Below are 23,757 nucleotides of genomic sequence, written 5' to 3' on the forward strand. Positions count from 1 at the left end.
GCCTCCGAGCTCCCCTTCTGAAGCAGCTGAGCTGCTGCTGGAGAATGGGATCCTGGGCGCTGGCAGGTGCTGCTTTCAGCAGCTGAGCGCTTTCATGAGCAGCACATTCACGGCAGCCCGGCTGTGCCGAGCCTCTGCCTGGGCCACGGCGCCGCTGCCACTTTGTTCCTCCACCCAGGGAAGGGTTTTGTTCAGGTTCCAGCTCTCTGCAATTTTTTTTTTTCCCTAGAGCCGCTCGCTGAGGCAGCGCAGGAGCCCCTGGGCTGAGCTCACCCCCCTGTGCTGCCTCTGCCTTGTCCTGGAGACAGGGAACAGCTCCGGAGCCCGACAGCTCCACGTTCCACGCTCAAAATACCTGACAAGGTTTCCACAGAGCGTATCAAAGGCTGGCAGATGCCTTTATAAAAGTACTCTCTGTTTGCAGCTTTGATCGACAAGAATGCACTTTTCATGAGTAACGTCTTTTTCTTTCCCTTTTAATAATTTATACTGTAAATCCTACAAATTCTCCCGATTTGGATTCTCTGTCGCTTGCAGTTTTGAGCTAAAAAAATTCAAAATGCAGCTTTCCAAATGTAAAGTGAATTCCTAGCTGTGTTTGTTTTCCAGCAGGTTAAATTTCACTCGGAGAGTTGCAGGGGCTGCCCAGAGAAGTTGTGGCTGCCGGATCCCTTCAAATGTTCCCTGTCCTGGCCAGGGCTTGGAGCAGCCTGGGATCGTGGAAGGTGTCCCTGCCCATGGCAGGGGGTGGGACAAGATGAGATTTAAGGTCCCCACTGACCCAAACCCTTCCATGATTCCGTGGTTCTGTGCTTTCAATAGAAAATACCATGAATTATCTATTCTGTACGTAATCCAATGTTTGCCATCCCTTCCAACACATCACCCAGGGGCAGCTGGAGCGTTCAGAGCCAAGCAGGAGCAGGTGCAGGTGAGGGGAACAACACGAGGGTGCTGTCCAGGACAGGCTGGAGCAGGGCCCAGGCTCGGGGGCCTGGCTGGAGACCCCGGCCAGCAGCCACGGGGGGAAAGGAGGGCTGTTCATCTCTCAATTATGCAAATGTTGTAATCAGTAACTACTTCTTGTGCTGAAATGACCAAAGCACAGCCTCTGCTCTCGGGGACACTCCTGGTTTGAGTGCAGCCTGCTGTGTTTGGGCACATTTGGCATTTCCCAGAGCCGGGAGCGGGGCTGTCAGCTCTGCTTTGCCTTTCAGCAGGTATCTGCATCTGAAATTATATAAACCCACAGTTCTCAGCTCCGAGCTCTGACACCAGGCAGCGCTGGCCGGCAGAGATGTCAGAGTGGGGCCCAGCTCCCAGGGCTTGCCCGTAATTGCAGTGGCCAATGGTGCTGTCAGCATTGCCATCAGCCTCGCAGGGCAGCTGGAACCGTCCCTGGGCAGCTCTCCTGAGCCATCATTCATTCACCACCTCACCTTTGCTCCCGGCTTCCCGTGCTCTGAGCATCGGCAGCAACAAAGCCCGGATTCTCTCTCATTCCTTAATTACTGTTTTTTGATGAAAAGGTTTGGGAAAGAAGAATGAAGCTCTTCGAGAGAGAGAGGCTCACCCGGCGATGGCAGCCAGCCCCCGAGCTGCTCCCCATCAACCTGCCCTGGATCTGGAATAAATGTCTGTCACCTCTTTGTGCAATATTTTCCTACAAGAATGAATAGTTATAACACTATGGCAACGGTCGAGGGACTCAGCACTGGCCCCAGGCCAGTTCCAGCACTGCAGCCTGGTTCCAGGCAGGAGATTTTGCAGCGGGTGCAGCAGCAGGAGCGTTCTGCCATCAGCTCCTGTTTGGGGAGCCCTTCAGAGAGAGTTTGTGCATCCTTCACCCTCAGCTGGGCACTGATGGCCACGGGGAACGTGGGGAGCAGCAGCTGAGCTGTCTCCTCCAGCCAAATGAGGTCAAGGAGTTGCAGTTCTTTAGGCTCAGATGCTGCCCCTCAGACACAGAAAAGGAGGCAAAGAAAGGTGAGGAAAGGAGGAGACAAAGTGAGAAAGAGAAGGGGACAAGGGAGGAGAAGAGGGTGGTGAGGGTGGAAGTCAAATGTAAGAGGGCCAGGAGTGAAAGGAGGGGCTGGAACCATCTCAGCAACATCCCCACGTGTACCCAGAGGGGAATAAGCTGGAGCATCCAGCTTCCCCACTCCCAGGCATGTAAAATTTTAACCATAATTTGCAATTATAACCAGAGGATAGAATTTCAGCCTATTAAGAGGAGGTGGGAACCTGCAGGGTGATGCACATTAATTACTGCTGACATCCAGGGACAGGCTCATTAGACAGAGGCTCCTTCACACAACTTCTGGCTTGAGGCAGATATTGCAGGGAGTAATTATAGAGCCTGTGCTGCTGGGCAGGTCAGAGGAGCTGACCACAGCCACCTCTGCACTCCCCCTGCAGCTGCAGGGGTCAGAGAGGCTCTGGAGATGGGGAAGGAGCAGGGGCAAAGCTCAGGGTCTGGAGGGACAGGACACAGGGAATGGCTCCCAGTGCCAGAGGGCAGGGCTGGATGGGATATTGGGCAGGAATTGTTCCCTGGCAGGGTGGGCAGCCCTGGCACAGGGGCCCAGAGCAGCTGGGGCTGCCCCTGGATCCCTGGAATGTCCCAGGCCAGGCTGGACACTGGGGCTGGGACACCCTGGGACAGTGGGAGGTGTCCCTGCCATGGCAGGGGTGGCTCTGGATGAGCCTTAAGGTCCCTTCCAACCTAAACCATTCCAGGATTCTGTGATTCCATTATTGCACCAAAGAACTCCAGACCAAGACTCACAATTGTCTGTTTTCACTCTGCAATAGAGCAGAGACACCGAGGCCTGGCTGTGACTGTGCAGATCAGGAACTGCCAGCAAACCCTCGCCCCAGCCCCGTTCCTGCTGCCAGAGCTGATCAGGGGTGCAGGAGCAGCCTCGCTCCGTGTGCTCACAACAGAGTCCCCCCTCTGGAACCCCTGCATGGGGCACAGCCTCTCCTGCTCTGCCTGCCCCTCCCTGGGCTGCAGCTGCACCTCAGCAGTCCCCAAAAAGCACAAATCCAGCTTGCAGCCTCCTCGGGTGCTCGCAGAGGTAAGGCTGAAAGACGCTCTTGGCAGTTTTGTGCCAGCAAGATAAGCTCTGGTTTATATTTAGGGAATGCAACGAGGGAATAGTTCTGAATCCAGCTCAGAAATCCATTTAAAACACTCCCATAATTCTATTTACAGACTGTTTCTGTAAATGTTGTAACAGGCAGAGAGGAGGGTATCTGTGTGTGTCTCTGCCTCTGGGGACTCTGCTGTGAACAGGGGGTCACAAAAGCACTTTACTGGGGCTGTGTGTCCCCCAGCACAGCCAGGGAAGCTCTGCCACCACCCACAGCTGGGCACCACAGCCAGCACTTGTTTCCTTCATGATTCTCATGATATTTACTGGTATTTTCCTCAAAGTGCCACTTCCTGCTCTTCACGAAAAGTAATCACTGACTCTGTAAAAAAAAAATAATCAAAGAAAGAAAAATCTTTCTGCTGATTGTCAAAGAGAGCTGGAAAATGTGAGGCAGATGGGCCAGAGGGTGCTCAGCAGGGGTCACAGATAACACAGCAGGAGAAGCAGCCCTGGGGTTTTCACTCTCCATCCCAGCCTTTGCATCCCTGGCTCCTGATTTCCAAGCGTGAGGGCTTGGATTTGCCAATGCTGTCCCTGATGTGTGTGCAAGGATGGAGCTGTAAGTAAAGATGTCATGTACATTGATGCTTGAAGGATGCTTCAAGGGCTTGGGCACATCATCCTACAAGATCTGGGCCCCCAGGTCCGTTCAGCTCTGCTGAAGCCCCGTCCTTTAAATGCCCCTGGGACCCCTCGTGCGTGCAGAGCTCCCGTCCTGCCACCCCCAGGCCCGGCTCCCTGGGCATCAGGGGACACAGAGGGCAGCAGGAAAGCCCTGCCAGCTAAAGCCAGCACCCAGAGAGGACACAACGAGTGGCAGGGCGGTGGGAGGCAGGGCAGGAATCCACAGGGGAAGGTGGCCACAAGTGGCAGCAGGGTGGGCACACGGCAGGTTTCCCTCGGCTCATCCCCCGGGATAACTCCAGCAGCCTCTGGGGAGCCCTCCTGGAGCAGCTCTGGCCTTGAGGAGGGCAGGCAGGCAGGTCTGGAGGCTCCTGAGCCCGGGCACAGCCCAGCACTGCTCCCAGAACAGCAGGAGCCTTGGCAAGCCCTGGGTTCCATTGGGGTTTCATTGGGGTTTCATTTGGGTTTCACTGGGATTTCATCTGAACTGCTCCTGGCATCTCACAGTTCCCTGGCACACAGAGCTGCCCTGGCAGGCAGGGACAGGGACAGGGACAGGGACAGGACAGGGACAGGGACAGGGACAGGGACAGGGACAGGGACAGGGACAGGACAGGGACAGGGACAGGGACAGGGGATAGGGACAGGGACAGGGACAGGACAGGGACAGGGACAGGACAGGGACAGGGACAGGGACAGGGACAGGGACAGGGACAGGGACAGGGACAGGGACAGGGACAGGGACAGGGGCAGGGACAGGGGAAGGGGCAGAGGCACAGGAAAGCCTCACTGTTCAGACCCAAGGGATGACAAAAGTGTTTGATAGGAGAGGCTCATCACCCCCAGACACCCCAAACCCTGTGCTCAGGCACCACAGAAAATGCATTTGCCTGGGAAGTGTTCCAGGCAATGGGCATTGCTTTCCTTAACTTGCTTTTATTTTTCTCTTAAATATGTTTAAAATTACTTTCTTCAAAATATTTCTCATAGAACCCTGTTGTCTGAGGCAAGTGGACTCCCGGGATGCTGCTACAGCTACAACTTGCAGTGCCTGGGTTGGATATTTACTGCTCTATGATCCTCATTCTGTAGCCAGACTTTTGGGCAATGGTAGCCACGAGAGAACAGCAAAGGCAATAATTTGGGCAGACACGTCCCGAGGCTGCCAGCAGGGAGGGGATAATCCCTGGCATTGCAGAGGGACGAGCATTCAGAGCACGTTTTGGGTGGAAGGGATGTGTGAGGGACCCCTGGCACTGGGACACTCACCTTGGATGTCACCCAAAGCCCCTCTGCCCTTTGGGGACCGTGGAGCCACTTTCCTCTGAGCCCAGCGAGGCTGTTCAGCCCCCAGCCTGCCCCAGCCACCTCACACTGCCTCTGTGCACAGCACCCAGCACACAGGGGATGTCCTCGTGTCACCCAGGAAATGCCAAACAGATGCTTCTTCACCAGAAAAGGAATTTTAAAGAAAAAGATGCGCTCCAAAGGGTTCTCCTCGTGGGACTGGAGGAGGAATGAGAGCTGTGGTGCTGCAGCAGGGCTGACCTCAGGCACGGGGTAACAAATTAAACCTTCCCTTCCTCGTAGCAAACCTTGGGAATTGGGCTTCTGCTTTGTTTGGATATGTTTTTTTTCCTCTGTGCAACACTACCCTTTATTTAGAGTCAATATGAAATCCTCTCATCCCTGTGGATTCCTGAGAGCTGTCTGGGAGCTGGAGCCTCTGCCGAGCTCCAGACATGAAATTAAAAAGTAGGGATGAGCATAGGAACTGCGAGAGCTCCTGTAGCTAAAACACCCTGGTGGAAGCACATTTAGGAAAGCAATTGGCATCTGTATCAACTGGAAATAAAGCAAATTCTTTAAATCCACCAGCAAACACAGATATTAAATGGGCAGGTTTGTTAACAGAGGTCAGATATTTATACAATTCTTGTTTCTAATGAGCTGAATGAGGAGCAAAGAGACTGGGGAGAATATAGAGAGAGAAGAAAACTGATGAAAAAAGCCATTGATGTGAAATAGCCACAGTCAGGAACACCAGAATCTAAAAATAAGGAGTTGACCCAGTGCTGTTGATTTTGAATACACCTTTGAATGCAGGGGAAAATCAGAAAGAAAGTGCTGATGCTGTGGTGAAAATCAAGCAGACCGGCAGATTTCCAGACAGGAAAAGTAATGGAAAAACTGAGACAGAGTTAAGGGACAAAAATACAGTTGTGGCTAATACAGTTTTATAGACAGTACATTCTGTCAAATAAATGTGCTTCCACTCCTTGATAAGATCACAGGTCAGTGAAATTCACAGAATCATGGAAACCCAGAATAGTTTGGGCTGGAAGGGACCTTAAAGCCCCCCTAGTGCCACCCCTGCCATGGCAGGGACACCTCCCACTGTCCCAGCCCCAGTGTCCAGCCTGGCCTGGGACATTCCAGGGATCCAGGGACAGCCCCAGCTGCTCTGGGCACCTGTGCCAGGGCTGCCCACCCTGCCAGGGAGGAATCCCATCCCAAAGTCTGACCCTGCCCTCTGGCAGCTTGTGCTGCGGCTGTGCCCCAGGCTGGCACAGTGCTGTGCCACCACCAGCACTGTACCACCATCACTGCATCACCAACACTGCACCATCATCACTGCACCAGCAGCACTGCACCAGCAACACTGCACAACCAACACTGCACCATCATCACTGCACCAGCAGCACTGCACCATCAGCACAGCACAACCAGCACAGCACAACCAGCACAGCACAACCAACACTGCATCACCAGCACAGCACCATCAGCACAACACCACCATCACTGCATCACCATCACTGCACCACCATCACTGCACCACCAACACTGCACCATCATCACTGCACCAGCAGCACTGCACCAGCAACACTGCACAACCAGCACAGCACAACCAGCACAGCACAACCAACACTGCATCACCAGCACAGCACCATCAGCATAACACCACCATCACTGCACCATCAGCACTGCATCACCATCACTGCATCACCATCACTGCACCACCAGCACTGCACCACCAACACTGCACCAGCAGCACTTCACCACCAGCACAGCACAACCAGCACAACACCATCAGCACAACACCCGGCCTGTGCAGCGCCTCGCCAGGGACCAGGGATCGTTTCTTTCTAATCTGCAGATTGTTAGCAAATGCAAGATCACTGCTGATAAAACATATGGGTGATTAAGAGCCTGGCAGGAGAGTCACTAACGAGGAAGAGCAGCTGAGGCACACTGTGCTACCAAACACTCCACTCATCCAAACAGAGAGGCTTTAATGAATGTGGGAATAAAACTGGAGATGTGAGTGCGAGACCCTGGCCATGCCCGGGCACTGGGCCGTGATGAGGATGCTGGAGATTGCTCCTAGGAGGCCCTGGGAGAGCAGGGGGGGAGAAACAACGCACCAGGAGCATCCAGGCTGCTCCCAGGCAAACAAAGCCACCAGCCAGAAGAGCAGGGCAGTGAATTTGGCCATGGAAAATTCAATTACCCAGTGTTTAGACTTACCCTGGAGATCTGCATTCAGGTTTGGTGTTTGAGTGCTTAACAGAGATGTGCAGCAAGTGCAGAGAGAATGAGTAAAATCCCTGAGAGGCTGCAAAAACACCCCACGAGCTCCATCTGCTTAACTTCCATGGAATGCTGAGAGCTGCCTTTATTGAAGTGTGTAAATATCTTTATGGTAAGGAAAGCACCTGATGGTTAAAGGTGAACCTTTCTTTCACACAGAAGGGCAGAGATGGTGCCGACAGAGAAGCTGAGAGAGGAAGCACTCGGGGCTCACAGGGCCAGGCCACCCTTGGGAGCTGGGATTGGTGACTCCTCACACCCCTAAGCCCTGTTCCCACAGAATGTGTCTCAGGAGCACAGGATCCTGCCCAGGGACCACCACAGCCTGCAGATGAGCCTCCTCTGCTGATTCTCCCCAGCCCCAAACCTGCAGCTGCTTTGGAGCCTGCAAACTGATCTCTAAGAGTGGTTCTTCAAAAAGCAGAGAGGGAAGATGAAAGGGAGAGGAGTTAAAAACGAGATAAAGGCTTGGAAAGCAAATAGCAATTAACCTTCCTGCTCTGAAATCCTGCCTTCCCAGAGCTTGGAACATTGCACTGGGAGGAGAGCAGCCCCTGCTGAGGCACAGCCCTGCTGGGATGGGGCTGGGGGCACCAGGGATGGCACAGCCCCGCTGGGATGGGGCTGAGGGTACCAGGGATGGCACCAGGGATGGCACCAGGAATGGCACAGCCCTGCTGGGATGGAGCTGGGGGCACCAGGGATGGCACCAGGAATGGCACCAGGAATGGCACAGCCCTGCTGGGATGGGGCTGGGGGCACCAGGGATGGCACCAGGAATGGCACAGCCCTGCTGGGATGGGGCTGGGGGCACCAGGAATGGCACAGCCCTGCTGGGATGGGGCTGGGGGCACCAGGGATGGCACCAGGAATGGCACAGCCCTGCCGGGATGGAGCTGAGGGCACCAGGAATGGCACAGCCCTGCCGGGATGGGGCTGGGGGCACCAGGAATGGCACAGCCCTGCTGGGATGGGGCTGGGGGCACCAGGAATGGCACCAGGAATGGCACAGCCCTGCAGGGATGGAGCTGGGGGCACCAGGGATGGCACCAGGGATGGCACAGCCCTGCTGGGATGGGGCTGAGGGCACCAGGGATGGCACCAGGGATGGCACAGCCCTGCTGGGATGGAGCTGAGGGCACCAGGAATGGCACAGCCCTGCCGGGATGGGGCTGGGGGCACCAGGGATGGCACAGCCCTGCTGGGATGGGGCTGAGGGTACCAGGGATGGCACCAGGATGGCACAGCCCTGCTGGGATGAGGCTGAGGGCACCAGGGATGGCACAGGGATGGCACAGCCCTGCTGGGATGGGGCTGGGGGCACCAGGGATGGCACAGCCCTGCTGGGATGGGGCTGGGGACACCAGGGATGGCACAGCCCTGCTGGGATGGGGCTGGGGGACAGGGCTTGGGGCTGGCAGGGTGGCAGTGCAGCCTCTGAACGTCCCGGGGGAGGAAGGATCCTGATCTCAGGGTCGCTTCCCAGCCCCCGGCAGCCCTGAGCCGCCCGCCAGGCACGGACAGAGCCGTGGCCACGCTCCCCCTGCCCAGCACAAACAGGGCACAGCCCCCGGCCCGGGACATCAGCAATCCAGGGAAGAGCTGTCAGCATCCTTCAGGAGTGGGAATACTCATAAATATGGAGTGGGAATTAGCTGAGGCGATAGCAGAGCAGCTCCTGGCACAGCATTGCCATGGTACCTGTCAGCAGCTCCGCATTGTTTCACACGTCCCACTGCTCTGAAAGCAGCTTTTTTAAGCAGCAGCGTTTGAAAACTGAGCAATGAAGATGACGGTCGTGGCACCCCTAAACCCAGTGAACTCGGCGTGTTTGGGAGCTGCATTAACCCAATAAAGCCCAGAGTGTCCCGCAGGAGCGCTGACAGCTGAACCACACCCGCTGCTGCTGCTGCTGCTGCTTCAGCACATCCCAAAGGATTCCAGGAGCAAAGGGGTCCCCTCGAACTTGGGGATTTGTAACAGTGGCAAAATGAGGTTTTTACTCCAAGCCTGTGAGTTTCACCATCACCACAGTGCTTGTGTCTCTGCCAGGCTCCCTGCACTGGGGACATCCCTACTCTCCCGTGAGGTCCCTGGGTGCTTTGTAAAACCGCAGGATTCCAGATTCACTGAGGCTGGAAAAGCTCTCCCAGCCCGTGGAGTCCCAGCTGTGCCCGATGCCCACTTTGTCCCCACCCCAGAGCCCTGAGTGCCACGTCCAGCCCTTCCTTGGGCACCTCCAGGGACTCCAGATCTCCGTGGGCAGCCCCTGCCAATGCCTGACCACCCTCCCTGTGAAGAAATTCCTCCTGATGTCCAGCCTAATCCCCCCCTGGCACAGCCTGAGGCCGTTTCCTCTTGTCCCTCGTTCTCTGGGAGCAGAGCCCGACCCCACACGGCTACAGAGAATTAGAATAATTACAACAATTGCAATAAAGGATTACAACCAGGCCCATAAGAGTTTTCACCACCAGCTGCCGGTCCCTCGTTGCAGTTATGCCATGGCTGAGGCTGCCCCTGGAAGCCCAGAGCTGCTGGGTTCAGCCCCGCTCGGGGGTGTGGAGGGGCAGGACCCCCGGGGAAGGGCTGGGGACCACCCCTGGGTGCTGGCCAGGGGCCAGGGATGGCTGGCACACACCTCCAGAGGCAGCACAGCCCCGGAGCGCCCGCAGCTCCGCTGTGCCAAGGGAAAAGACAGGGTTCCCATGGGAACCGAAAGTGCTGACATTTCCAAACTAAAAAAAGAAAGGAGCAGCAAAGTACGTGCTCAGCAGGACGCCGTGGACATGGCTGAGGGGGGATCTGTGTCGCCTTTCCCCTCTCCTGGGCTCCAAGGTAAGGCACTTGTAAAGCAGCTCACGGCACAGCCCGGCTCGGCTCACAGCCACCAGGCAAAGTTCTGTCCACCTGCTCGGGGGGTTTCACCTCAGGCCAATCGCCTGCAAGATTAATTCTTGTGCAGGGATGTATCGTGCAGCCTTTACCTGAAACCACGGTGAAGGAGACGGAGCGTCCACGTGAAATCCTGCTGAGGCATTTATCTCCCTCATGCAAAATGATTGAGATAAATAAGGCAAATTAAACTGCCATATCGTTGTAGCTAAATTATTTGTAATGGCACCATGAAATGTACTGGCTGCATGGTAATTAAGTGTCCTGGAGACTGGGGTGGGGAGATCTTTAGCTCAGAGAGATGTTTGTGTGTGTGTCAGATCGAAGTGACGTTAGCAGTGGATGGGGACACCATCCCCAGCTGTGCCCCGGCTGCACAGCCTGGCAGAGCTGCTGCCATCCCGGCTCCTCTCTGGGCCACAGCCTTGCCACTCAAAACCTGCTTTTTGCAGAATGAGGAAGAGCAGCTTGTGAAGATGCTGCTTGTTCGCTCCACTCCCTCCAATCCATCCCCAGCACGGGGCCTGGGAGGGCACAGAGGAGGCTCCCAGCCCAGGGCAGGGGGTTGTGAGCGCCTGGGGAAGGGAACAGAAACAAAAAGGCTTTACCAAGTGTTTCTGACAGAGGGAACAAAAATAGCAAATGATTAGTGTCATCATTTAGGAATATCAAAAAGTGCCAGTTCTTGGGATCAGGGAGCAATTTCAAAGGGAAGGTTGTGCTGCCAGCTGGGAGGGTGACCTGCAGGAGCCAAAGGCTCCCACGATGAACCACCACTCACCCCATCTGAACATCTGAACCCTGGAAAAAACCACACCTAAAGTCTCGGTGACCAGAGGGGGATCTCCCAGCAACAGGCAAAGAAAATTCGACTGAAATGCCCTATTTTTTCCTTGAGGACTCACAGCACAGTTAAAGCTCAGACCCTGAGAGCTGCGGGGTCAGAATTTCATCTTCAGAGCCCAGCAGCCTCTGGCCTGGAGCGGACTGCAGCCTGGAGCACACCCCCACACCACCACAAGTCTGTTTCCCTGCATGTTGCACGTGAAAACACAAATATTTCTAGTTACTTGTTCTCACAAGACATTCGGGAATATTCCCACGCCTTCCCTGCGCTGTCTCTCGTACCTGTGCTGTCTCTGGGGCTGTTCCATCGCGACATTGCCTTCGGGAAGGCAGAACCCCTGGATGGAGGAAGCAGAAGAGGAGGGAGTGGTTTCCCAAGCAACAGTATCCAGGTGAGGGCAGGGTCCTCGCTGCTCATCCTGCTCGTGGCGAGGCTCTGGGCACAGCCTGGACTCCTCCAGCTGCCGGGGGATGCTTGGAGGGGTGAATCACTCATCCACCGGGGATGGGAAAGGCTCAGCAGCCCGTGGGTGGCATCTGACACGGCTGCGGTCACACAGGTGAGCCTGTGCTCAGAGCAGGGCTCTGTGGGCTCCTGTTTGCTGCTCGCTAAAGCCGCTGCCAGCCTCGCCACCACAGCCGCAGGTTCAGCCGTGCCCTGCAAAGCCTAAAAACAGCACGGGACAAAGGCTGGAGCGTGCCCTGCCCGCCGAGCCCTGCTCCGGGGCTGAGCCCGGGGTGCCCGGGGTGCCCGGGAGCAGCGGGGATCCCGCACAGCCCCGCGGGGGATGCGATGTGCGGGGAACCAGGAGCGGGCAGCTCCCCTCCCTGCCAGCCCATCCGCAGCACCACGGGCTCCAGAGCTCACCTGCCTCTCCCTCGGGAAGCCACTGAACCGAGCAGGAATTCTGCACTTCCAGCATTTCAGAGCGTTCAGCAGCACAGCAAGGAGGGAGTGCGGAGCCCTTCGTGCCCATTTCAAGCCCACTGCTGGTGGCACTGGTGGAACTCAGCGAGCTCCAGAGCTGCCCACTGTCCACCCCGATGTCTGTTTTGGGGTGATGTTCACTCAGCCAGAAACACCTGCTGGTACAGCAGAGGCACCGAGCAGCCCCCTCGAGTCTCCCCGTGGAATCAGGGACAGTCCTGACACCTCTGGGTGAGGGAGTCTCCATCCCAGCCCTGTGTGTTCCAGGGACAGGAGGATGAAACCTCCTGCAGTGCCAGCCCTGGGGCTGCTCAGGGCTCCCTTTGGGCCAGCTGGGGGCCTGCAGCACCAGAGCTCCAGGAGGAAATGCCTCGCCATGGACCTGCTGGCCGTGTTGATGGTGCTGGAGGAGACTGGATCAGCTCTTTTGTCTTCATCCTTTGGGTGCCCACAGCCTCTGAGAGGGGCTGTGCCCGCTCTGGCAGCAGGGGATGGGTGCAGCAGACACATTCCTGAGGCACAGTCCCTCGCCTGCTTCCCTGGGCCACTCTCATTAAAGCACTGCCTCGTTTGTTTGATTGGCTTCGTCTACAAAGCACTTCTATTTCAGAAGAACACAGGGAGCTGTTTTCTACCATTGCTTTCATGGCTCAGGGGCAGAGTTTCCAATCTGGAGTTGGAGAAGCAAATCCACTCCTCCTTCAGGAGGCTGAGGACAATCTGTTGAAGACAAATTGTTGAAGGCAATCTGTTCTTAGCAAGGATGGCTTCCCAACGGCAGGGAACACGCTTGTGTTTGCTCCACCATTGCGTGTGTACTGGAAAAAACCAGGAATACAGGCAGGGCATGGGGACACATGGCAGCCACAGGAGCAGACTGCAAGTCCTGATTCAGTTCTTTTAACTGCAGTATGAATATTTCATAGCAAGGCCAAAAATCCCTGTGCAAAACTATATCAAACTATTTTAAATTCCTCCCCTCAAAACCGGCCACAAAGGGGATTATAAAGGCAATTCCCCCCTAAACTGTGAACACTCTGCTCCTCAGAGTTTAATCAACTGTGCTATTTTAATGCACTTTTGAAGCACGTCATCCATATTCTAACCACTGACCTTTTCCTAATGCCCTTCAGACATCCAACAAATGGGTTCCATCTGTTCCTTCCAAAGCAGGGCGAGCCATGGGCACCAGCATCTCCAGCCTTTGGAGTGGCACAGCCTCTGCTGTCCCGTGTGAGCTGGGAGGTGACCCTGGCTGGTGCCACCCTGTCCCCAGCAGCTCTGGCCTCTGCTGTCCCCTGCACAGGGCGAGAGATGGTGAGCTGGGAACCCCGTGAGAGCTGCAGGGACCCCCCTGAACCCGCTTCCCGAGACTCTGAGAGAGGGTTTATTCACTCCCACAAGGAGAAAAGCCTTTCTTACCCCAGTTCTGTGACTGAACCCCCCTCAAAGGCTGCCTCCTGTGCCACGGGAAGGAACTGAACTCCCAAGTGTCACTGCTCATCACTCACCACAGGATTCCATGGCTGGAAACGCGCATGACCAGGAGCAAACCCGAGATGCCCTCTTCCTCGTGTGGCCTTTTGTTTTGCAAATAAAGCTCTTTGCACAGCGTTAGGATTATTTTCCCCCACTTTCACAGCTCAATCAAGCCATTAATTACAGTGTAACAGAAGGAGTCAATGGGAGATGTTTGGTGCCCACCAGCTGAAGGAATGAAAGCATTTACCAGTCTTGCTTTCAGTCATGCCTGGATTTTTCCGACACCATTTAAAAGCATTAAAGAGCCATGAAAAAATGTCAAATAGATGCAGGAAGGGAAGTAATTCTGTTCTCATTTTTCACTGGAGATTGGAAATGCCTTGACTCTGCTTCCATGTCCAGCTCAGCCAACAGAAGAAAACTCCAGCCTGCAGTTCCAGCCCTGGCATTATCTTATCACCATCCAGGGCTGGTTTATTGTGGTCCCAAACTAGGCAAGGACACGGGGCCCAAGAGGCTGGGACAAACCTTGTTTGCAGGTCAGAGAGGAGGCTGGAGCACAGATTTACCCTCACGCACACAAACCCCACACATCCTGCAATTCTGCCAAATTTCATAAATGTGCTGTGACACAATGGTTACATCTGGGAGCTATTTCTGTAAAAAGCACGGCGCTGATGTGACCCTGTCTGGCCCAGAAACACGCTGGGCTGGTGCACACAGCACCCACAGGCCAGCCCAAAACACAGTCCATAAAAACAAGCGAGGTTCCAGCTCGCTGCCACCAGAGCTGCAGGCTCCTGAGGCTCCAGGAGGGCTCTGCTTCCAGAGGTGATGCTCTGGCTTAGTCTGATTGGGGTGGGGGATAAGTTAAGCCTGGCCCAAGTCCTGTACATCCCTTCCATTGCCTCTCTCCACTGCTAAAGCAAGTCCTCGTAAGAAGGGCAGACATGTGCTGGCAGACTGTGAAAATCAGATGAATATATGAATATTTATATAATAATTCATACAAATGGATATATTCGTTTTGTATAATAAATTTTGTATGTTATTTCATATTTACGGTATTTTATATGAATATATATGTATTTATTCACTTGCCAAGGAAGTCAGTGGGAATGAAGTGAGCTCATGGGATCAGGCCCATTAACAACAGCTTTATGCTGTTTCCAGGAAATCACAGTGTTTAGACAGGAAAGGTGTTCAGCCATGAAAAATATGGAATTTCTTGCAAAGCTGATGCTCTGGGCAGCTCAGTTTGTCAATATTGGCGGTGACCAGGTAAGAGAGGCAGAAGCAGGGCCTGGGGTGTGGGAAAAGCAGAATCTACAGGTTCAGGGAGAAAGCCAGCAGGGAGGGCAGTCAGCAGGGATTGTCCCCAGGGACTCTGTCATTTGATTTTCCCTCTGGGTGGTGCCGTGCAGGCCTGTTCCCACCAGGCACAGCCAGCTCTGACCCAGCTCAGTGACTAAATAAAGTGTTTATTCCTGGGCACTCTGCTCAGCACTTCTCCAGATCACAGGTGAGGAGCTCAGCACCTGAGGGACAGGTCTGGAAGAACCAACCCGTAATAAACACAACACAGTAAGATGCTGGAGGCACAGACAGGGTGACAAGAGGGCAGGTGACAGGCAGTGTCCCACGGGAGCCCTGCAGTGCCCCGGGCACAGCCCCAGCCTGAATCCAGCGCTCAGAGCTGCCTCTGCTCTCCCCTCCCCGAAGGCCTCAGCATCCTCAGTGGGACACGGTAATTAAGCTGACACAGAAGAACACGAGCCCTCTTCAAAGGGCTGCCAGATTGTTCGGGGATTTCTCCTGTAGCTGCACGACTGCACTCGGGGGCAATATGAATACTGGGAAAGAAAAAAGGGAAAGGAAGAAGCAAGGAGAAAAGGGAATGGTAGAAAGCAAAGAGGCACAGAGGAGTGCAGGAAAGATAAAAGCAGGACAGGAGGAAAATGCGTTGTCTTTGCACAAAGTGAAGCAGAGAAAGGGCTGATGGAGCACCCCCTGCCCTGCCCCTGTGCCAACACAGACCTTCAGAGGAACACAGCTGGCACCAGGCAGGGTCGGGCTGGGCTCTGAAGTCCCCTGAAAGGCTTTGCCGAGGGCTGCAATGAGCAGATCCCCGGCTGTCCATGGGGCAGGAGCAGCCCGTGCTCTGGCTCCACTCTGAGCGCTCCTGCCAGCCCCCAGGGACACCAGCCAGCCCCCAGGGACACCAGCCAGCCCCCAGGGACACCAGCCAGCCCCCAGGGACACCAGCCAGCCCCCAGGGACACCAGCCAGCCCCAGCCACTGCACAGCTCAGAACAGGGCTGGGGGAATGAAACACGGCCAGGAGCTGCTGCCCTGCTGCACGGGGAGAAAAACAGACCCACCCCACCATGGACCCAGCAGTGTGTGCTGGGCTCACTGAATTACACACATTTACCCCGGCTTTATGGCCATGGTTTGCTTTGTTTCCTCCATAACAAACACATTCCCAAAAAAACACAAAGAGGGAAAAAATCCTCTGAGGTAAGGAGCAACAGAGAGATAAGTCTGATTAGGAAGACAACTATTAATAGCAATTATGCTTTAATTACCGTGCCTAATCTTTTTGAACCAGCAGTTCCTAGCACGTCCTCTACCAAACAAAGAACTTAACACTTGTGACTCCATGTTCCATGAGCTGTAGGAGGAGAATGTGTGGATGTACTTCCAGTAGATTCACTATCAGCTGGACATAAAAGGGCTTTGAGGAGATTTACACCAGCTGTGCCTGGGAGCAGATGCCATGAGAAAGGCAGGAGTTCTCTGTGCAGGCACAACTCTGCACGAGAGCACAAACAACCCCAACACTTCTCTTGTCTTGATGGCTGCTTCTCCTGGGCAAGGGAATTATGCTCCCAAGCTGCTGCCATAAAACTCTGGGCATAAAAAAGGCACTGAGAAGGACAAGAAAGAGTCTAGACAGAGGGAAGCACTTTGAATAGTGCTGGAAGGAAGCAGGGCCGTGGCTCGGAGCCACGGCTCAGACAGCGCTGATGTTTGCCCAGCAATGCAGGCACAGCCCCAGCCAAGGGACATGTTCAGCTTCCCTGCACACTGACCCATGCACAGAGCCCTTCCCAAAGGCCCCCTCACCTTCCTCTGAACCACAACAAAACAGCCAAGAAGTGAAAAAAACCCAGTTCCACTGATCCCTGTGGGTCATGGTCAGGTGCAGAATGAAGCTGGAATGGTATGGGTCAGAAGGGACCTTAAAGACCATTAATTTCAATCCTCACTAATGTTTGCAGCTATTATTTAAGCTTTAGCTGTCCCGTGGGTAAGTACTCAAGATAAAGATTCACTTGTGAGATGAACACAACTGTATTGTGACTGCAACTAAGTGGATGAAGAATTCCCCATTATTTTCCTACATAAACTCTTATGTTCAATATCACTTGGGAGCCTTTTCCCCCACTGTCTCTGGGGTAAATATATTTTAAAGCAAACTTTAGTGGTGTTAACTTTTGGAAAATACTAAAGTATAGCAAAAGCAATTTGGTAAAGCCTACCTAACAGTACATGTCAAAGCACACGACAAAGGCTCTGGGGGGGAACCGTGCAGGCAGCCAGATGGTGTGACTGCAATGCTTCATCCTGGGGAAAACTGGGCTAAAAATGTAGATCACTGTAACAGAGACAGTCTTGAGGTGCAGGCTTAAGAGGCTGCACTAAAACCATCTGAGGATGACCTTTGTGAAGAGGTCCCCAGGAATAATTACTCCTCTCTGGGTGCCTGCTGCTTGCTCCTCCCTTTATCCAGGCAGGTTCATGCCCTTGGTGGCTGCATTGGCTGAAGACACCTGGAGCTCCTGACAGGACCCTGCCCAGCCCTGCCTGCACACAGCCCTGCTGCACATCTTCACACACCCCGAGCACTGGGCTGCTGTGAACCGAAGGCTTCCTTATTAAATCACTCACTCTGCAGTAACTGAATTATCCCAGTTTTAGCTGAACCAATTAACTGATATAATACACGGCTCTTGCTCTCTTAGATGAGGAGAAGCATCTTGCCTTCTGCTCATGTCTCCCTGTGAAAGTGATTTTTTTAAACACTTTAATCTAATTAACTTGTTGAGACTGAGAATCTGGTGAAGGCGCTCAGGTGATGAGAATGGGATTTTTGCTGTGCTAAGCAGGGAGAGAAATCTCCGGGAGGATGAGGGGGATTGGAGAAACGATGCTCTTAGGACACAGTTCAAAGTGCAGGAGGTCCCGCTGGCTGACCTGCTGTCCTGCTAAAATGCAGCTGGAAAGGGAAAGCAATCAGCAAGAAGCACTTTCAGAGTGCACTGGCTGTGGTCTCCTCCAGAGAGCAAAGCTAAATAAAGCTACATAAAGGGGTGCATGTGACTGGGCCCTCAGAAACCCAGCTAAATCAGGGAAGCCAAGGATGCACATTCATGTGTTCAGCAGGCCCAGCCCTTCCCCATCCCAAGCTGTTCCCCATCCCAAACTGTTCCCCATCCCAAGCTGTTCCCCATCCCAAACTGTTCCCCATCCCAAGCTGTTCCCCATCCCAAGCTGTTCCCCATCCCAAACTGTTCCCCATCCCAAACTGCTCCCCATCCCAAACTGTTCCCCATCCCAAGCTGTTCCCCATCCCAAACTGTTCCCCATCCCAAACTGTTCCCCATCCCAAGCTGTTCCCCATCCCAAACTGCTCCCCATCCCAAGCTGTTCCCCATCCCAAGCTGTTCCCCATCCCAAGCTGTTCCCCATCCCAAGCTGTTCCCCATCCCAAACTGTTCCCCATCCCAAGCTGTTCCCCATGGAAATACAGCGTTCCCCATCCCAAACTGTTCCCCATCCCAAACTGTTCCCCATCCCAAACTGCTCCCCATCCCAAACTGTTCCCCATCCCAAGCTGTTCCCCATCCCAAGCTGCTCCCCATCCCAAGCTGTTCCCCATCCCAAGCTGTTCCCCATCCCAAGCTGCTCCCCATCCCAAGCTGTTCCCTATCCCAAACTGTTCCCCATCCCAAGCTGCTCCCCATCCCAAACTGTTCCCTATCCCAAGCTGTTCCCCATCCCAAACTGTTCCCCATCCCAAGCTGCTCCCCATCCCAAACTGTTCCCCATCCCAAACTGCTCCCCATCCCAAACTGTTCCCCATCCCAAGCTGTTCCCTATCCCAAACTGTTCCCCATCCCAAACTGTTCCCCATCCCAAACTGTTCCCCATCCCAAGCTGTTCCCTATCCCAAACTGTTCCCCATCCCAAGCTGTTCCCCATCCCAAACTGTTCCCCATCCCAAGCTGTTCCCTATCCCAAACTGTTCCCCATCCCAAGCTGTTCCCCATCCCAAACTGTTCCCCATCCCAAGCTGTTCCCCATCCCAAACTGTTCCCCATCCCAAACTGTTCCCCATCCCAAACTGTTCCCCATCCCAAGCTGTTCCCTATCCCAAACTGTTCCCCATCCCAAGCTGCTCCCCATCCCAAACTGTTCCCCATGGAAATACAGCGTTCCCCATCCCAAACTGTTCCCCATCCCAAGCTGCTCCCCATCCCAAGCTGCTCCCCATGGAAATACAGCGTTCCCCCAGCGGTTTCCCTGCCTTGCAGAGAGTGATGCAGCACAAAGGGAGTGTCCTGAGCTGTGCTGCCCACACAGCTGCTCCAAACTGGAACTGGAACATGCCCAACGTGCAGCTCGATGCTGCAGAGCTGTGCAGGAGCAGGGAGCAGCATCCCCAGGAGAGAACCATCCCCACAGCAAGGGCCTTGCACTGCTCCTTACAGGGAATTCCAGCAGTGCAGACAGGGATGAGCTCCCTGGAACCCAGCAGCACTTGGATGGAGGAGCAGCTGGGCCTGGAGGCAGCACCACGTGCAGAAGGGAAGGGATTGTGCTGAGCCACCAGGCCAGGTGACAAGGAACACGGGTCTAGGTGGTAAGGGACACCAGTATTGAACAGAAATTGTCTGCCAGGGTTTCTGTCTAGAAATGAGCTAGAGGGAAGCATCGTGGATTAATTCTGGTTGGCCCTTGCGATGTGATAGAAATGTTATTATAAAATACAGGATGAGGTATTATGAATGATACTCTAAATGAAATAAATAAAATAAGATGCAGATTAAGTTACACATTTGCCACTAATGTTTACAAACATTAACTGAATCTTCCAACCTACACACCTTGGTGATTTTAAATTAGGACAAAATAAAGGTTTTCGTCTTTTCCTTCTGGTGGCATTTGAGCTCCAGTGGCTGCACAACGACACTGGTCAGAGCAGATTGCCTGGGGCAGCCTGGCTGATGCTGCTGGTGAGGACAAGGAGCCACTGATGGAGGCCAGCCCGAGGTTTTGGAGGTCACACACACTTGTGATTCCCTTGGACACCCATGACAGAGATACAGACAATCTGAAGTGGCACCGAGGCTCTAAGCACACAAGCTCCTATTCCAGCCCACAGAATCCTGGAATCATGGAATGGTTAGGGTGGGAGAGGGACCTTAAATCTCATCTCATTCCACCCCCTGCCATGGACTGGGACACCTTTGACAAGACGTGTCCTCAGAGGTGACTTCACTCCCTCTCAATCCTGTCCCACCCAATGCCTTGCAGAGGGGGAGAGGAAACGAGAGGCACGAGGGGTGGTCACGCCAGATGCAGATGGAATTTTGGCTCCCCTGGGATGTGGAGACTCTGTCTGGATGCAGGGATGAGATGAGGGCATTGAGGGCATCTCAGCCTCTCAGCTGCTGCATAAGCAGATTAACTCTACGTGCAGCTGATCCATGGAGAAATGGATCGGCAGGAGTCCCTGACAGAGACAGATTTCTGCCCGACTCACATTCTGCTGGCTCACAGCAAACATGCTGGATGATGTTATTTACGTGACCTCTCTTCTCCGACTTGCATCACTTCCCTACTCAACCTCCAGCCTGGGTCGCAGCCATCCCATTAAATTTGGCCCATCACTGAGCAGCCCCGACAATCACTCCCCTTCCTGATCTCTCTGTTCCCACAGGAATGCTCCATGCCAGCCGCTATCCTGTGGAAAAAGCATCTAGAAGGCAGAAAAGGAAACCAGCTGCTGTGAAAAGCCCCATCACTGCTTGGTTGTGGTCTGGTTGACAAGGTTGGGATTGGTCACAGGGTGGACTCAGGGTTCTTGGGGGTCTTTTCCAGCCTCAGTGATCCTGGGATTCTGTGACACTGGGCTCTCCCGAGGGGGAAAGCAGCTGTGGCCACTGAGGATGCTCCCTATGGCCACCCACCCTGCTCTCCCTCTCCCAGAGCCCCGCAGGACAGCAGCGCTCCCAAGGACAGCCCGGGATGAGGCAGCCTGGCTGCCTCCCAGCTATTTCCCTTCTCATTCCCATGCAGTGGAGCAGCTCCCCGTGGTAATGGATTGTCTTTGGTGCCCTCCTGACGCTCTGGGAGGTTTGAGTCAGCTCCCCCTGAGCTGCCTGGCGGAGCAGCTCCGCCAAGGCTGATGGAAATTTACTGCAGCATTCCGCAGGGCTGCTCCAGGCTCGCACCATGGAAGTGGGAGCACAATTGACCCCCTTGTTCTGCACGTCTTGGCTCCGAGGCCTTGATTAGACTGAACATTAAAAAAAAATCGAGTGGCAGGAGGGAAGTAATTTGGCACTTAGAGAATGACAAAAATTCTGTAGCGGGTGTGTGGCAGAGGACGAGGAGCAAAGGCAAGAAAGGGAAGAAACAGTCAGAGGGACGAGGAAATACAAATTTTCTCTGGAAACATTGTTTAAATGATTTGAAACCTAATTTAACACATCAAGGCCTGTTCAGTTTTTGAGGTCCCTGGATGGACAGAGTACTTCAGGCCAGCTCTGACTTCCAAGGACACAAGCGCTTCCCTGGACTAAATGGAACCATTCTCTCTTGACAACGTATCCCATTTCTGCCCTGTGTCAGCTTTTCCTTAACCTGGCTCGAGATTCCTTTTGCCTTTGCAGGAGCATCTACACAACATCTGCTTCCATTTCCTTTAAGGTTGGAGCCCAGGATTTCAGTGCAGTGATTCATGGCCAACAGCCCTGGAATGGACTCAGGAATTCACCCAGTCCACACTAAAGCCCACATCTGCTGCACTGTGCTGCTGAGGAAGGACCAGCACAGCCAGGTGTTCTGAGTCCCTGATCCACCCCCAGCTCTGCACTGGGACACTGCCCAGGGTCTCCTCCTGTCCCTCCTGCACAGGCTGCCTGAGCTCTCAGCATCCTCTGGAAGGCTCCCAGACAATCCCAGGGAAGATGATTCCTGTTGATGTGATGAGCATAATGGGAGCGGGGTTGGGTTCAGCTCCGTGCTGGAGAGCCTGTAAATATCCACTGCTCAATGACTGCTGTTTCACTGACACCTAAATTGAATTAGAAATGCACACTCTATATATAATTGAAACTATGCTAATGCACAATGCACACAGAGAGCTCTCTTAGTCCTCAGCTCAATCTGCTGCATTTCCTACACTAAAATGACAATTCCTCTAGAGCAATAAAGGAAATCTGCCCAAACTGTGACCAACAGTTTACCAATCAAATCCTGGGGGTCTATTCTGAAGGCAGAAAAAACAACAGATTTCCAAGTATGATAAAAAGTGCTTTCCAATCCAGGTGTTGGAATAATAATTTGTTTTCTTTCTTTCTTCAGAACAAAGGAAGGCACTCTTAAACTATACTTGGGAACACAAAAGCATGCTCCAAGCTCATGTCAGGGTTTGACACACACACCAGCTATCTCTGATGCTCAATTTGTGGCTTTCTTAGTCTACAAGAACAAAACCCAAAAACCACCTAGGCCAGGAACCAAAACCGTGACCTAAGCAGCGGGCACAAACAGCACAAAGAATTGTGCTATTGAGACAGTGGATTCCTGAACTCACATACAGAAACCATCATCACCTGCTTGAAACAAATTATTTGGCCTTTCAGAGCTCTTCCTGCAGAATTGCCATTCCCAATTGTTTCCTGGAGCAAGTAGTTAACAGCAGCAGCCATTTGTGTGTAAGCTGGGGAAAGCAGAAGAATCAGCTGGGCTCCAGCACTGCTCCTCACGGCCCACTGAGCTCTCATTGAATCCTTCAATCCTTAATAAGCATTTGGCCTTAATTGCTGATTTTTATCGTAGCCCAGTACTTATGGCATAATTGATGAACATTGTTTGCAGCGGAGTTTTACGGCTCTGCCTCGCTCCAGTGCCTGTGCAATTGGATCTGCCATTCCTCACCATGGCACCATCTAGAGCTGGGATGCCTGGCTGGGCCACGGGATGATGGAATCACAGGATATCCCGGCGTGGAAGGGACCCCAAGGATCATGGAATCCAGCTCCTAAATCATCTGTGCAGGAAGCAGCTGGTGTGGGTCAGAGCAGTGCTCTGCAAGCAGTGCAAAGTGCTCTCCCAGCTCCAACTGGCCTGGCTGCAGCACGGTGGGAGCGCAGGACACTGCACAGTGCTGGGACACAGGAATGAGGGGAGGGGCAGGAAAACCTCACTCCAGCTTGGCTGGAGGTTTAGGCTGTAAAACTCAGAATATTCTTGTCTCCTGCAGCCTTCCTGAGGACTCACCACTCCTAAGAGGAAGGGCTGACTGGGTGAAGTGCATTCCCCAGCCTGTCCCACTGGCCTGAGCTCTGACCCCCCAAATATCCATCCCCTCCTCGTGAAAACATTTCACCCCTGAGGAGCAGAGCCCCTCAGCGTGATGAGCTTTGACTTGTTACTTTAATGTGAGTTTGGGGATATTTAATTATTAAAACAAAAACATCAGTTCCCAGCTGTGAATGCAGAGCACAAGCAGGACAAGGTGAGATTTTGTCCTGTGACACTCCACATGAATCCTTATACGTTGTGGCAGAACTGCTGGAGATTTTGGTGGATGGAGCAGAAAATTCCCTGATGGAGCTGGGGATGATTAAATGCCTTAAAATCTTGGCCTCAAGCTGTTATCAAATTTAGAATAGGTAGGAACATAAAACTGCCACCATCCCTACCAGTTCAGAAATCAATTATTTTAGCAGCACTCACATTACCTAATTAAGGTTTTAAAAAAGATATTTTGTCCAACCAATTCCCATTTATCAGAAAGTGCCTCAGAATAATACCATGCAGCAGACAGATTTTTTTCAATAAGGCATGTTTTTTGGAGAATTGTCTAGTACCTGTTTGACCCATGAAATGTAGTTAACTTAGATCTGGCATCATGTGGCAGCTGGAGTCTTTATTACA

This window comes from Poecile atricapillus, chromosome 11 (assembly GCF_030490865.1).
Source record: "Poecile atricapillus isolate bPoeAtr1 chromosome 11, bPoeAtr1.hap1, whole genome shotgun sequence".
In the NCBI taxonomy this organism is placed as follows: domain Eukaryota; kingdom Metazoa; phylum Chordata; class Aves; order Passeriformes; family Paridae; genus Poecile; species Poecile atricapillus.